The following is a 15049-nucleotide window of genomic DNA, read 5'->3' on the forward strand; positions in this document are numbered from 1 at the left end:
GGGATGTGGGCGTCGCTGGTAAGGCCGGCATTTATTGCCCATCCCTAATTGCCCCTCGAGAAGGTGGTGGTGAGCCGCCGCCTTGAACCGCTGCAGTCCCGTGTGGTGAAGGTGCTCCCACAGTGCTGTTCGGGAGGGAATTCCAGGATTTTGACCCAGCGACGATGAAGGAACGGCCGATATATTTCCAAGTCAGGATGGTGTGTGACTCGAAGGGGAACGTGGAGGTGGTGGTGTTCCCGTGCGCCTGCTGCCCTTGTCCTTCTAGGGGGTAGAGGTCGCGGGTTTGGGAGGTGCTGCCGAAGAAGCCTTGGCGAGTTGCTGCAGTGCATCTTGTGGATGGTGCACACTGCAGCCAGGGGGCGCCGGTGGTGGAGGGAGTGAATGTTGAAGGTGGTGGGTAGCGTGCCGATCAAGCGGGCTGCTTTGTCCTGGATGGTGTCGAGCTTCTTGAGTGTTGTTGGAGCTGCAACTCATCCAGGCAAGTGGAGAGTATTCTATCACACTCCTGACTTGTGCCTTGTAGATGGTGGAAAGGGAGTCAGAAGGAGAGACACTCACCACAGAATACCCAGCCTCCGACCTGCTCTTGTTGCCACAGTATTTATGTTTTAGAGAGTTGTTTTTGGCTTATTTGGAATTAGTGTGTGCTGGCATGGATGGGGGATGGGCGATGCTGAGGGCTCTGATAGTGTATTTAAATCTTAGCAGGGGGAAGGGAGAAAAACCAACGATAATTTTCTCCAAATCATGCCATGGTGACGGAGCTGGTCCATAGGGGGCTGGAACCAACATCTGATCATGCAACTTGGTCAATGCATGTCATTGTTTCAACCATACACGGAGATAACATTCTGTGGCGAATTCTCAACTGAGACGAAGATAAATTGCACCACAAATGGAAACTCATTTGCATAATCACTGTGATGTTAGCTTGTTTCCCTTTGCTCTCTCACCCCCGGACTGAAAAATGGTTCTGCCCGCTTCTGTACTAGTCTCTGCTTTGAACAACAACGCATCCATCCTTTACTGTGCCCGCCACACAAAATAAATATAATTTGAAAATCCCCAAGCTGTTGATAGAAATAAACAATTTGTCTGTTTTAAAAAAAAAAAATTGCAAACAGCAGTGTTAAAACAGTAGACTGATTTTGAAATTCCAGTCGTGGTATTGTTCTACATTTTGTCACTCGCCCAGTCAGCCTTGCTTGTGGAATTATATTTATGCTAACTGTAATGGTGCCAAGTCACATAAGAACATAAGAAATAGGAGCAGGAGTCGGCCATTCGGCCCCTCGAGCCTGCTCCACCATTCAATAAAATCATGGCTGATCTGATCCTGGCCTCAACTCCACTTCCCTGCCCACTCCCCATAACCCTTCACTCCCTTATCGTTCAAAACTCTGTCTGTCTCCACCTTAAATTTATTCAATGACCCAGCCTCCACAGCTCTCTGGGGCAGAGAATTCCACATAAGAGAAATTAGGGCAGGTGACCAAAAGCTTGGTCAAAGAGGTAGATCTTGAGGGGCGTCTTGAAGGAGGACAGAGAGGCGGAGAGGTTTAGGGAGGGAGTTCCAGAGCTTGGGTTTAAAGCTATTCCCATCGAGTATGATTCTCTTTGTAATGTATGTAAACATTGTAACTGTGCAAGACTTGCCACACAATCGATGACAGCTCTCTTCATTACACAGGAAAATAAAAACCCAGACACCAGCAACAGAGCTCGCATCATTTTACCTCGGGGAGGTAACATCGACATCCCAGATGTCATTGTGTGAACATATCTCTGCAGCCTGGGGCCTAATTTCCTCAGCTGCGCTGCTCCTGTGATGGGAAGGGTCAGTGTGCTCGAGAGTGAAGGACCGTACCATGATCACCATTTTGTCATAAATGTGCCGACTGTCTTGCCGAATACGCTGAGGTAATTTAGCCCAGCTGTTTTTATTGAGAATGGCGCAATTGTCAGCCTCTGGTGCATATATATTTGTGTTAAACCCATCCCCTCCCCCCTCCCCCCTCACCAGTTACCATTCATCGTCGACTTAATTTTAGTCAGTGCTAGATACTGGGATTCTGACTGTTGCCTCGCTGAGCATGGAAGGAAAGAAAGACTTGCATTTATATAGCGCCTTTCACGACCACCGGATGTCTCAAAGCGCTTTACAGCCAATGAAGTACTTTTTGGAATGTAGTCACTGATGTAATGTAGGAAACGCGGCAGCCAATTTGCGCCCAGCAAGCTCCCACAAACTGCAATGTGATATTGACCAGATAATCTGTATTTTGTGATGTTGATTGAGGGATAAATATTGGCCCCAGGACACCTGCTCTTCTTCGAAATAGTGCTGCGTGATCTTTTACGTCCACCTGAGAGAGGAGCTGACAGGGTCTGGTGTTTAAGTTTCATCCAAAAAGACGGCACCTCCGACAGTGCAACGCTCCCTCAGCACTGCACTGGGAGTGTCAGCCTAGATTTTTGTGCTCAAGTCCCTGGAGTGGGACTTGAACCCACAACCTTCTGACTCAGAGGCGAGGGTGCTGCCCACTGAGCCGCGGATGACCAGGAGGACTTGTAAGAGAATATTTTTCCAGATTAGCGCAGGATGGAGGGGTGGACTTCAAAACCTTTATGAGGATGAAAATTCGGGTAAGTGTTGGGTTTAGACAAGTTGGCTGGAGCTCGGGAGCTGCAGCAGCCTGTTTGTCACAAACCCGCCACTTATTCTCTTGGGTGCAAAATACATCAAATCTTGAGGAAAGTTAGATAATGTAATGCGGGTGAGTTGTGAATGACAGATGTGCATGTCATTCGACACATCAGAACATAAGAACATAAGAAATAGGAGCAGGAATAGGCCATTTGGCCTCCTCGAGCCTGCTCCGCCATTTAATACGATCATGGCTGATGGACTCAGCTCCACTTCCCCGCCCGCTCCCCTTATCATTCAAAGATCTGTCTATCTCCACCTTAAATATATTCAATGACCCAGCCTTCACAGCTCTTTGGGGAAGAGAATTCCAAAGATTCACGACCCTCTGAGAGAAGAAATTCCTTCTCATTTCCGTTTTAAATGGGCGACCCCTTATTCTGAGACTATGCCCCCCTAGTTCTAGATTCCCCCACGAGAGGAAACATCTACCCTGTCAAGCCCTCTCAGAATTCTTTACGTTTCAGTAAGATCACCTCTCATTCTTCTAAACTCCAATGCGTATAGGGCCAACCTGCTCAACCTTTCTTCATATGACAACCCTTTCATCTCAGGACTCAACCTCGTGAACCTTTGCTGAACTGCCTCCAATGCAAGTGTATCCCTCCTTCAATAAGGAGTCCAAAACTCTCCACAGTACTCCAGGTGTGGCCTCACCAATACCCTGTACAGTAGTAGCAGGACTTCTCTCCTTTTATACTCCATCCCCCTTGCAATAAAAACCAACATTCCATTTGCCTTCCTGATTACATGCTGTACCTGCATGCAAACCTTTTGTGTTTCAAAACACTGTCAGGCAGTGTGTTAACGGGCCAGTGTGTTGTGGATTATGAGTTTAATGCATAGAATCTCGCAACAGGATATCTACATGCTCTTGGCCGGCCCATTGACTAGTAATTGACACGTTTGCTAATTGTGGTACTTGTGAATAGTTAGTACGTTCACAGCAAGGCTCCATTACCTGGGTGATCTGTAGTAATACCCGGCCTCCTGTATGGCTCAGAGACATGGACCATGTACAGTAGATATCTCAAGTTGTTGGAGAGCAATCACCAAAGATGTCGCCGCAAGATCCTACAAATCCCCTGGGAGGACAGGCGCACCAACATTCAGCGTCCTCACTCAGGCCAACATCCCCAGCATCGAAGCACTGACCACACTTGATCAGCTCCGCTGGGCGGGCCACATTGTTCACATAGAAATATAGAAAATAGGTGCAGGAGTAGGCCATTCGGCCCTTCTAGCCTGCACCGCCATTCAATGAGTTCATGGCTGAACATGCAACTTCAGTACCCCATTCCTGCTTTCTCGCCATACCCCTTGATCCCCCTAGTAGTAAGGACCTCATCTAACTCCTTTTTGAATATATTTAGTGAATTGGCCTCAACAACTTTCTGTGGTAGAGAATTCCACAGGTTCACCACTCTCTGGGTGAAGAAGTTTCTCCTCATCTCGGTCCTAAATGGCTTACCCCTTATCCTTAGACTGTGACCCCTGGTTCTGGACTTCCCCAACATTGGGAACATTCTTCCTGAATCTAACCTGTCTGAACCCATCAGAATTTTAAACGTTTCTATGAGATCCCCTCTCATTCTTCTGAACTCCAGTGAATACAAGCCCAGTTGATCCAGTCTTTCTTGATATGTCAGTCCCGCCATCCCGGGAATCAGTCTGGTGAACCTTCGCTGCACTCCCTCAATAGCAAGAATGTCCTTCCTCAAGTTAGGAGACCAAAACTACACGATACTCCAGGTGTGGCCTCACCAAGACCCTGTACAACTGTAGCAACACCTCCCTGCCCCTGTACTCTAATCCCCTAGCTATGAAGGCCAACATGCCATTTGCTTTCTTAACCACCTGCTGTACCTGCATGCCAACCTTCAAAGACTGATGTACCATGACACCCAGGTCTCGTTGCACCTCCCCTTTTCCTAATCTGACAGACACGAGACTCCCAAAGCAAGTGCTCTACTCTGAGCTCCTTCATGGTAAACGAGCCAAAGGGGGGCAGAGGAAACGTTACAGGGACACCCTCAAAGCCTCCCTGATAAAGTGCAACATCCCCACTGACACCTGGGAGTCCCTGGCCAAAGACCAGTCCGCCCTAAGTGGAGGAAGTGCATCCGGGAGGGCGCTGAGCACCTCGAGTCTCGTCGGCGAGAGCATGCAGAAACCAAGCGCAGGCAGCGGAAGGAGCGTGCGGCAAACCAGTCCCACCCTCCCTTTCCCTCAACGACTATCTGTCCCACCTGTGACAGGGACTGTAATTCCCGTATTGGACTGTTCAGTCACCAAAGAACTCACTTCAGGAGTGGAAGCAAGTCTTCCTCGATTCCGAGGGACTGCCTATGATGATTACCTGGGCAAATGGGAAATTCCCCAGGACATCTTTATTGCATATGTAAGAAGCGGGGTCAGGTGAAGAGTGGAATGTAGAAAGGTCATATTTTTGATGTGGAGAATCCAGGGAGCCTGCTCTCTAAAACGCTAGTGATAATTTCAGCTAATAGTAGGTAAACCCACTAATGATGCCCATTTCCTTTTCACTCTTCCTGGATGAGTGCAGCTCCAACAACGTTCAAGAAGTTCGACACCATCCCGGACAAAGCAGCCCGCTTGATCCGCACCCCATCCACCACCTTCAACATTCACTCCCTCCACCACCGGCGCACCGTGGCTGCAGTGTGTACCATCTACAAGATGCACTGCAGCAACTCGCCAAGGCTTCTTCGGCAGCACCTCCCGAACCCGCGACCTCTACCACCTAGAAGGACAAGGGCAGCAGGCGCGTGGGAACACCGCCACCTCCACGTTCCCCTCCGAGTCACACGCCATCCTGACTTGGAAATATATTGGCCGTTCCTTCATCGTCGCTGGGTCAGAATCCTGGAACTCCCTCCCTAACAGCACAGTGGGAGCACCTTCACCACACGGACTGCAGCGGTTCAAGAAGGCGGCTCACCACCACCTTCTCAAGGGCGATTAGGGATGAGCAATAAATGCTGTCCTTGCCCGTGGATGTAATAAATAAATCATTTTTTTTAAATGGAGGGGACTGGGCCCAGTATTAATGTTTGGAGTACAGTTGCTGTCTGAATGGATTGGGTTGACTTGTTCACTGATTTATGTATCTTTTTTTTGCCATGTGGAGAGGAGACCCGCCTGTGATGGTTACCTCGGAGCTTATAGTTGGGCACTCCAATAAAGTGGGAACCAACCCAGTACTGACTGTTCCAATGAGTGGTACATTGAGACACTCAAAGCATCTCTGTTGGATGTCAGAACAATAAAGCTTTACTCAAATGGTCGCAGGGATGAGGGACTTCAGTTATATGGAAAGACCAGAGAACCCAGCATTGTTCTCCTCGGAGCAGAAAAGGTTAAGTGGAGATTTAGAAGAGTGAGAGGTGATCTTATTGAAACATATAAGATACTGAGGAGGCTTGACAGGATAGATGCAGGGAGGATGTTTCCCCTCGAGGGGGGAATCTAGAACTAGGGGGCACTTTTTCAGAATAAGGGATCGCCTTTTTAAGATGATGAGGAGGAATTTCTTCTCTGAGGGTGGTGAATCTATGGAATTCTCAACCCCAGAGAGTTGTGGAGGCTGGGTCATTGAATATATTCAAGGTGGAGACAGATGTTTGAACGATAAGGGAGTCGAGGGTTATGGGGAGTGGGCAGGGAAGTGGAGTTAAGGCCAAGATCAGATCAGCCAAGATATTGAATGGCGGAGCAGGCCTGAGGGGCCAAATGGCCTACTCCTGCTCCTCTTTCTTATGTTCTTAAGTTCTTAATTAATAGAGGTGTTCTGATATGTCCTTATTATACAGTATAAATGCACACGAGGCCCATACTTGAGAGAAGGTCACTCTGTGACCAGTTACCTTTATTACCAAGACCTCAAGTGATGAAGGTGGGTGGAGCCTCCCCTTTTATACCCAAGAGTCCAGGTTAGGACTGTCTCCCACACGTTCGCCCCTTGTGGTCAATGTTCTCAAGGTGTACAACTTAGGTCAGCTTATACATGGGTTACAATGATAGTTGAATACATGACATGTTCAAAATTATGAAAGGTATTGCTGGAGTAGATCGGGAACGACCGTTTCCATAGGCGGGAGGATCGGCAACCAGAGGACACAGATTTAAGATAATTGGCAAAAGAACCAGGGGGAAAAGAGACTTTTATTTAACGCAGTGAGTTATGATGTGGCCTTACAGCTAAAGGGATCAAAGGGGTATGGAGAGAAAGCAGGAATGGGGTACTGAAGTTGCATGATCAGCCATGATCATATTGAATGGTGGTGCAGGCTCGAAGGGCCGAATGGCCGACTCCTGCACCTATTTTCTATGATGATCTGGACTTCACAGCCTGATTAGGCAGTGGAGGCAGACTTAAAGCGAACTTTCAACAGAGAATTGGATAAATACTTTAAAAAAGGAAAAAAAATATTACAGGGCTTATGGGGTAAGAACAGGGGGAGTGCCACTAATTGGATTGCTCTACCAAAGAGCTGGCACAGGCACGATGGGCCAAAATGGCCTCTGTCTGTGCTGTTTCTGTGATGCTAATGGTGCTTTGGAGAGGGAGGACAGAAGAACTAGTATAAAAGGGTTGGCTAAGAGGGTACTTAGTATAGAAAACTATTAAATGATAGAGAAGAATTGAACACAGACTGTTACTTCAAGGTAATTCGGGCCAGTAGAACAAGAGAATGTACATTTACATCAAATTAGCAGAAAGCAAAATGAAAACACAAATGAGAAAAAGAAACAGTCAAATGATGATTGGAGCTGAAGGCTTTTTTATTGTCTGAGCCGTTTTGTTATATTCAAAGTATTAATCATCTCAAGGCTCTTGATGGCTTCTACAATCTGAGCTCAGAAACGTACAGGGTCTACCTCTGCTCTAATAATTGTGCGTTCGTTCTGAAATCCAGCCGCAGAAAGCCAGGACCTCACCAACCTTACAGCTGGTTGTACTCTGTTTTCACCAGGAACATTGTTCCTGGTCTGCAGCCTTGTCAAGCGCCCCCCCCCCCCCCACCCCCCTCAGCACCGTTCCTGTACTGGGATCGCCGTTATATGAATATATGAACAATGATGGACAGGTCGAAACCCTCTGGTCCATCCAGCCTATCCCACACACTGTGTCTCAACTGTGTATGAAATACGTGAGGTTATCCACTTTGGTATGAAAAATAAAAAAAGCAAATTATTATTTAAATGGGGAGGGATTACAGAATGCTGCGGAGGGACTGGGGGTCCTTGTACATGAAACACAAAACGTTAGTATGCAGGTACAGCAAGTAATCAGGAAGACAAATAGAATGTTGACCTTTATTGTAAAGGGGATGGAGTATAAAAGCAGAGGAGTCCTGCTACAACTCTACAGGGTATTGGTGAGACCACACCTGGAGTACTGCGTGCAGTTTTGGTCACCTTATTTAAGGAGAGATATACTTGCATTGGAGGCAGTTCAGAGAAGGTTCACGGGGTTAATTCCTGAGATTAAAGGGGTTGACTAATGAGGAAAGGTTGGGCCTATACACATTGGAGTTCAGAAGAATGAGAGGTGATCTTATTGAAACGTGTAAGATTCTGAGGGGGCGCAACATGGTAGAGGATGTTTCCCCTCGTGGGGGAATCTAGAACTAGGGGGCAAAGTTTCAGAATAAGGGGTTGCCCATTTAAAATGGAAATGAGGAGGAATTTCTGCTCAGAGGATCGTGAATCTGTGGAATTCTTTGTCCCAGAGAGCTGTGGAGGCTGGGTCATTGAATATATTTAAGGCAGAGATAGACTGAGTTTTGAGCAATAAGGGAGTAAAGGGTTATGGGGAGTGGGCAGGGAATGCAAACACGTATTTGGGGACCTTGGCGAACTGGGAAGACTAGAACAAGGGGGTCACAGTCTCAGGATATGGGGTAGGAAATTTAGGACAGAGATGAGGAGAAATTTTTTCACCCAGAGGGTGGTGAACCTGTGGAATTCTCTACCACAGAAGGCTGTGGAGGCCAAGTCACTGAATATGTTTAAGAGGGAGATAGAATGGCGGAGCAGGCCGGGGAGCGGAACGAGCAACGTGATGGCATACCACTCCAGGGAGCAGCACGGGCTGGAGCAGGAGAGCGATGGCAGTGAAAAGTGACGCCATCAAGGTCCAGGTCGGTGATTGGAGCGCGGGCAGGTACAGCAGGAGCGGCGAGGTCGGGGCGAAGGAGCGGCGAGAGATTGTAGAGGGACGTGATCGGGGCCCAGGAGTGGCGAGAGTTCGGGGCCCAGAAGAGACGAGGGCCCTGGGGCAGCACGGGCCCAGCCCACACTGCGATATGTGTGCGCGCACTAGGCCCGTGCAGCAGAGCTGGTCTCCAGTCGTCCTGGTTAATCCTTGCTACTAGACCAAGACCGAGCTCTGACAAGCCCATGTGGTGGCTGGTGTGCAACAGTCACCACACGTTAAAAAAATCCACGCACAGGCATCTTCCACCCTTCAGGATTTAGTTCGGATCTGGAATTTTAGGTCCATCATTGAAACACGTGAATTTTTTGACGTGGAAGCAAATCATCCTCGACTCGAGGGACTGCCTATGATAATAAGATCGATTTCTAGAAACAAAAGGCATCAACGGGTACGGGGAAAAAGCGGGAATATGGTGTTCAGATAGAGGATCAGCCATGATCTTATTGAATGGTGGTACAGGCTCAAAGGGCCGAATGGCCTACTACTGCTCCTATTTTCTATCTTTCTATGTCACACGGCGATGGAGGAGGGTGGTCGGTACATTAGTGCACAGGCTGGGAGCGGCTAGCCGTTGGGCCGATAAGGTCAACATTATTTGGCGTTGAACATCGGTTCGGGTGACTCCGGGAATGTCGAGAGCCCGAGCTACATAGAGGGTCTTGCGGGGTTGTGTCGTTGCTCTTTGAGGGAGGCCTGTTGTGAAGCCCAATACTGATCCAAACTCCCTGCCTTCATCGTTGCTTTGACACTTCACGGCCAAGATTTAGATCACCCAAAGAGTGAAAACTAAAAGTGCCTCAGACTGATCCATCCACGTGTTCAAGTGAAACCAAACTTTATTGACACTACTGAAGGGCACCCTCAAACCATTTTACCCCATTGACCTATGTGCCTGCTACCCAATCACACTAGTTTATTCCCATCCTGAAGGTCCTTTCTCATGGGCTATGGCTTTTATGGGTATTGGTCACCACCTGCTACATCACCCAAGTGGCCATTGTTCCTATGTCATCAACAATAGCTTGTATTTATATAGCGCCTTTAACGTAGTAAAACGTCCCAAGGCGCTTCACCGGAGCGATGATCAAACCAGATTTGACACTGAGCCGCATAAGGAGGTATTAGGCCAGATGACCAATAGCTTGGCCGTAGAGGTAGGTTTTAAAAAGCGTCTTAAAGAGAGGAGGAGAGGTTTAGGGAGGGAGTTCCTGAGCTGAAGACACGTAGGCGCTGGTGGAGCGATTGAAATCAGGGATGCTCAAGAGGCCTGAATTGGAGGAGCAGAGAGTTCTGGGCTGCAGGACGTTAGAGATAGGGAGGTGGGGTGGAGGGCGGGGAGGTGCGATGCACAGCCACGGAGGGATTAGAAAACAAGGATGAGGAAGTTTTAAAATGGCTGTGCAGAGGCGGTGAGTGACCATTTCACCATTGCGAGGCATTTTAGCTGAGTCTAAAGCTGTCCCCTCCTGAGGTGTGTACACACGAGCGTAGGCATGAACGCATACGCACGGACGTGCACACAGATGCGCACACACATTCGCACATACACACACACGCGCACGTGCACGTATGCACATGCGCACGTACGCATATACATGCGCAATTACACACATGCGCACATACACACATGCACACGCGCGCACGCATGTGCACACATGCACACGCACACATGCACACGTACGCGCGCGCGCATGCGCACATACACACGCACACAGATGCACAAACGCATACATCTACATGCACTTTCTAGCAGAAGCCCTTTGGGTAGCAATCACCAGGAGGAACCCTAGCTCCTTCTCCCTCCTCCTAATGCGCAGACAACCTCGGGCCAGACCCCGAGGTTTGACTGTTGCCCTGGTTGCGTTCCTTGTTATTTTATCGCGGGGATGAGCTAAGTAGTTTGAAAATAGCAGGTTCTGATTTGCTTTGATTTGTGTTTTGCCTGTTAAGTTGTATTGGATCTGGAAGCTTTGATTTGACAGGCAACCTATTGTTCAGCTCTCAAACTTAGACGGGACTGTCTGTATAAATTAGCATTTAAAAAAAAAATAAAGATAAAACTACAGTCACTCACCAGGGTGACGAGGAGCAGTGTCGGGGAAGGGTTACATTTCCACATTGTTTCCAATGCCAGCATCAAACGCACTGTGACTCGGGTCAAATGGAGATTTGAGCTCCCTTACACTGCTCCAGTAATGAGCTCGACCCCACCTTCAGAGCGGTGCTCTCCCCGCCCACCAGTATGACTCCCATCCCTCCGCGTTCTTTATCCTTGGGGCCTTTTCATAACGGAGATTGGCCAATTAGTGACAACGGTTGTTTTCGCTAGACTGCAAGGTGACAATTTCAGGTCTGCTGCTGTCGTGGTTTGTTCTGTACACATCGCGTTTATAGCACTGAAGTAGAACTTCACAGCTCCATCATGGGGCCCTTTTCCCCGAATAGAAACAAATTTGCATTTAATTGTGTTTTTTTTTGCAACGCTTCAAGATTTCTCGTCTGGGATTTTTCGGTACAACCGAGGCCCTTTTCTGCAGCTTACCTCAGTGTCGGAGGAACATGATGGTTACAGTTCTATAAATATGCTAGAAATTGTTAATTAGATTCATGTCTTTCCTTCACAACAGCGAGATACTTGGACCTTTGCAACAAATAACACAACAGCTGGTGCAAAATGAATAACGCAATAAAAAGTCTTCCCTTTGGACTATATGGCCACAGATTGCTGGTCATCTCGACTTATTTGCCACATGCTTGGTCGGGCACGTTACTTGGTGAGCTGCTCGACAATGGGACACTCTAACTTTCGGGTTGGTCTGGGCAGGTGGAAGAGAAACAATCCCATATTAATTCTGTTCATAATTAGAGCAAGCGGCTCCTTATTCAGATCCATAGGTGCGATATATCGTTTATGACATCACTAACAAACACACTCGACAAGATGGCTCTTAACTGTCATCATGTGACTATTTTTCCACATGACCCTTTAATTGTATTTACATCAGTAGTTGCATTACCACAGTAGTCCACTAAGCGGAGCAGTAGTCCACTAGGGGGAGCTCTATTACAACAGAGACATTAATTGCCTTTAAGAGTGTAAAGTTGAAGTACAAGTTGTAGAAAGTTATGCCACAAGCAGCAAGTATAGAAATGTCCAGGCTTTCTCAGGCTCCACCAGATCATGTGGCCCATTCGCCATAGTAAAGCAGAGTCAAAATGGCGTCTGAGGGTCAAAGGTTAAAGGAATATTAACAATGTCATCAACAGAGTCTGGTGTTTCGCTCCATTTATTATCTTTGACCTGTTTTTCCAAACCTTAACCTGATTTGTTTTGAACCGGTTGTTGTATTTAGAGTGAGGACTTCAGTTTGGATTGTGTTAATAGTCGTTCTTGACCCTTGCCTTCCCATCCTTAATCAACAACAACAATAATTGTATTTATATAGCGCCTCTAACATAGTGAAACATCCCAAGGCGCTTGACAGGAGAATTATGCGTTAAAAATTTGACACCGAGCTGCATAAATAGAAATTAGCGCAGGTGACCTAAAGCTTGGTAGGTTTTAAGGAGCGTCTTGAAGGAGGAAAGAGAGGTAGAGAGGTGGGGAGGTTTAGGGAGGGAGTCCCAGAGCTTGGGGCCCAGGCAACAGAAGGCACGGCCACCGATGGTGGAGCGATTATAATCAGGGATGCTCAGGAGGGCAGAATTAGAGGAGCGCAGACATCTCGGGGATGGAGGAGATTACAGAGATAGGGAGGAGCGAGGGCCATGGAGGGATTTGAAAACAAAGATGAGAATTTTGAAATCGAGGCGTTGCTTAACCGGAGGTCAAGGGTGATGGGTGAGTGGGACTTGGTGCAAGTTAGGACACAGGCAGCCGAGTTTTAGATCACCTCTAGTTTACGTAGGGTAGATCATGGGAGGCCAGCCAGGAGTGCGTTGGAATGGACAAGTCTAGAGGTCACCGAGACATGAATGAGGGCTTCAGCAGCGAATGAACTGAGGCTGGGGCGGAGACGCCCTTGTCTCACAGAATCTTACTGCATAGAAAGAGGTCATTCTGCCCGTCATGTCCGTGCTGGCTAGTCCCAGTTTTTTACCCCCGTAACCCTGCAAATTAATCCTCTTCAAGTACATGTCCAATTGCCTTTTGAAAGTTCCTACGGACTCTGATTCCACTGCTCTTTCAGGCAGTGCGTTCCAGATCTCAACAACCCGACTTCATAGAAATAGAATCATAGAAATTTACAGCACGGAAGGAGACCATTCGGCCCATCGTGTCTGCGCCGGCCGACAAAGAGCTATCCAGCCTAATCCCACTTTCCAGCTCTCGGTCCGAGCCCTGCAGGTTACGGCACTTCAGGTGCACATCCAGGTACTTTTAAAATGTGGTGAGGGTTTCTGCCTCTACCACCCTTTCAGGCAGTGAGTCCCAGACCCCCACCACCCTCTGGGTGAAGAAATTTCCCCCTCAAATCCCCTCTAAACCTTGCGCCAATTACTTTAAATCTATGCCCCCTGGTTGTTGATCCCTCTGCAAAGGGAAACAGGTCCTTCCTATTCACTCTAACCAGGCTCCTCATAATTTTATACACCACAATCAGGTCTTTCCTCAGCCTCCTCTGTTCCAAAGAAAACATCTCCAATCTTTCCTCACAGCCAAAATTCTCCAGTCCAAGCAACCTTCTAGTAAATCTCCTCTGCACCCTTTCCAGTGCAATCACATCTTTCCTGTAATGTGCTGACCAGAACTGCGCGCAGTACTCCAGCTGCGGCCTAACCAGTGTTTTATACAGTTCAAGCGAAGTAACGACTTGGAGTAACATTGACGGCAATTTCGAAATAGCCCACAACCAGACCTTATCAGCCTTCTAGCTGAAGTAGGCCGAGGGTGTGGATGAGGACCTATAGCTTGCAATAAATAAGTCAACATTTCTAACTTTGTAATCAAAAAGGGACAATTCCGTTGGCCTTTTTGCTGTCTCTCTAAGAAAAATATATATGTACTTATGGGGGACCACAATGAAGCAATTAAAAATAAATAATTAAATAGCTTGAGGGCCACCCTGAGAATTCATCAAGCAACTGTGAGCAATTTGGATTTGCCATTTTCAGATTTAAAAAGAAAACTTGACTGGTAATATATTCAAATTTCAAAGAATTATTATTTTTTTTAGCTGATTTGAATTGTGTGGCTTTCCCAACGGAGATGAGAACTGCTGTTCCAAACTGTGACTACTGCATCCTCTCATACAGAACGTGTCAAGCCATATTCCCAATGGTGGCACTCAAAGAATTTTCCATGACGCAAGAAGGCATTGTAAAAATAAAAAGTCACGAATAACTACAAGAAAAGAAAAAGGTTACAACCTAGGATGCAGGGTTTACTAATGTACTATTTCTCAGCTAGAAAACTGCATTGTGCCAGCTGGGGCTCAGTGGGCAGCACACTCGCCTCTGAGTCAGAAGGTTGTGGGTTCAAGTCCCACTCCAGGAACTGGAGCATAAAAAATCTAGGCTGACACTCCCAGTGCAGTACTGAGGGAGCGCCGCACTGTCGGAGGTGCAGCCTTTTGGGTGAGACGTTAAACCGAGGCCCTGTCTGCTCTCTCAGGTGGACGTAAAAGATCCCGCGGCACTATTTTGAAGAAGAGCAGGGGAGTTATCCACGGTGCCCTGGCCCATATTGATCCCTCAATCAACATCACAAAGACAGATTATCTGATCATTATCACGTTGCTGTTTGTGGGAGCTTGCTGTGCACAAATTAGCTGCCGCGTTTCCCACATTACAACAGCGACTGCACTCCAAAAGTACGCCATTGGCTGTAAAGCGCTTTGAGATGTCTGGTGGTCGTGAAAGGCGCTATATAAATGCAAGTCTGTCTTTTTCATTCATTCAGTAATGCTGAGTGGCCTTGCCCTCTGCTCACATTTATATTCTGTTTCAAAATGACTGTCTTTGATTCAAAATGGAGGCCTTCATTATCTGCAGCCATTTACTCAACTTTCCATGCCGCTCATATAGCCTTTTGTAACCAAGCAGGTTTCTGCTTAAAAAAAAAATTCATTCTTGGGATGTGGGTGTCGTTGGCC

General features: G+C 47.5%; 1 long non-coding RNA gene across 1 annotated transcript; it reads left to right on the forward strand.

Moving 5' to 3' along the window:
* Positions 1 to 394: 394 nt before the first annotated feature.
* On the forward strand, positions 395 to 5732 carry LOC139237816 (uncharacterized). The gene is made up of 3 exons (XR_011588522.1): positions 395 to 481; positions 1694 to 1923; positions 5277 to 5732. It is a non-coding gene; the product is annotated as an uncharacterized lncRNA (long non-coding RNA).
* Positions 5733 to 15049: the final 9317 nt, after the last annotated feature.

The sequence above is a fragment of the Pristiophorus japonicus genome, chromosome 24, assembly GCF_044704955.1.
Source record: "Pristiophorus japonicus isolate sPriJap1 chromosome 24, sPriJap1.hap1, whole genome shotgun sequence".
Taxonomy (NCBI): domain Eukaryota; kingdom Metazoa; phylum Chordata; class Chondrichthyes; family Pristiophoridae; genus Pristiophorus; species Pristiophorus japonicus.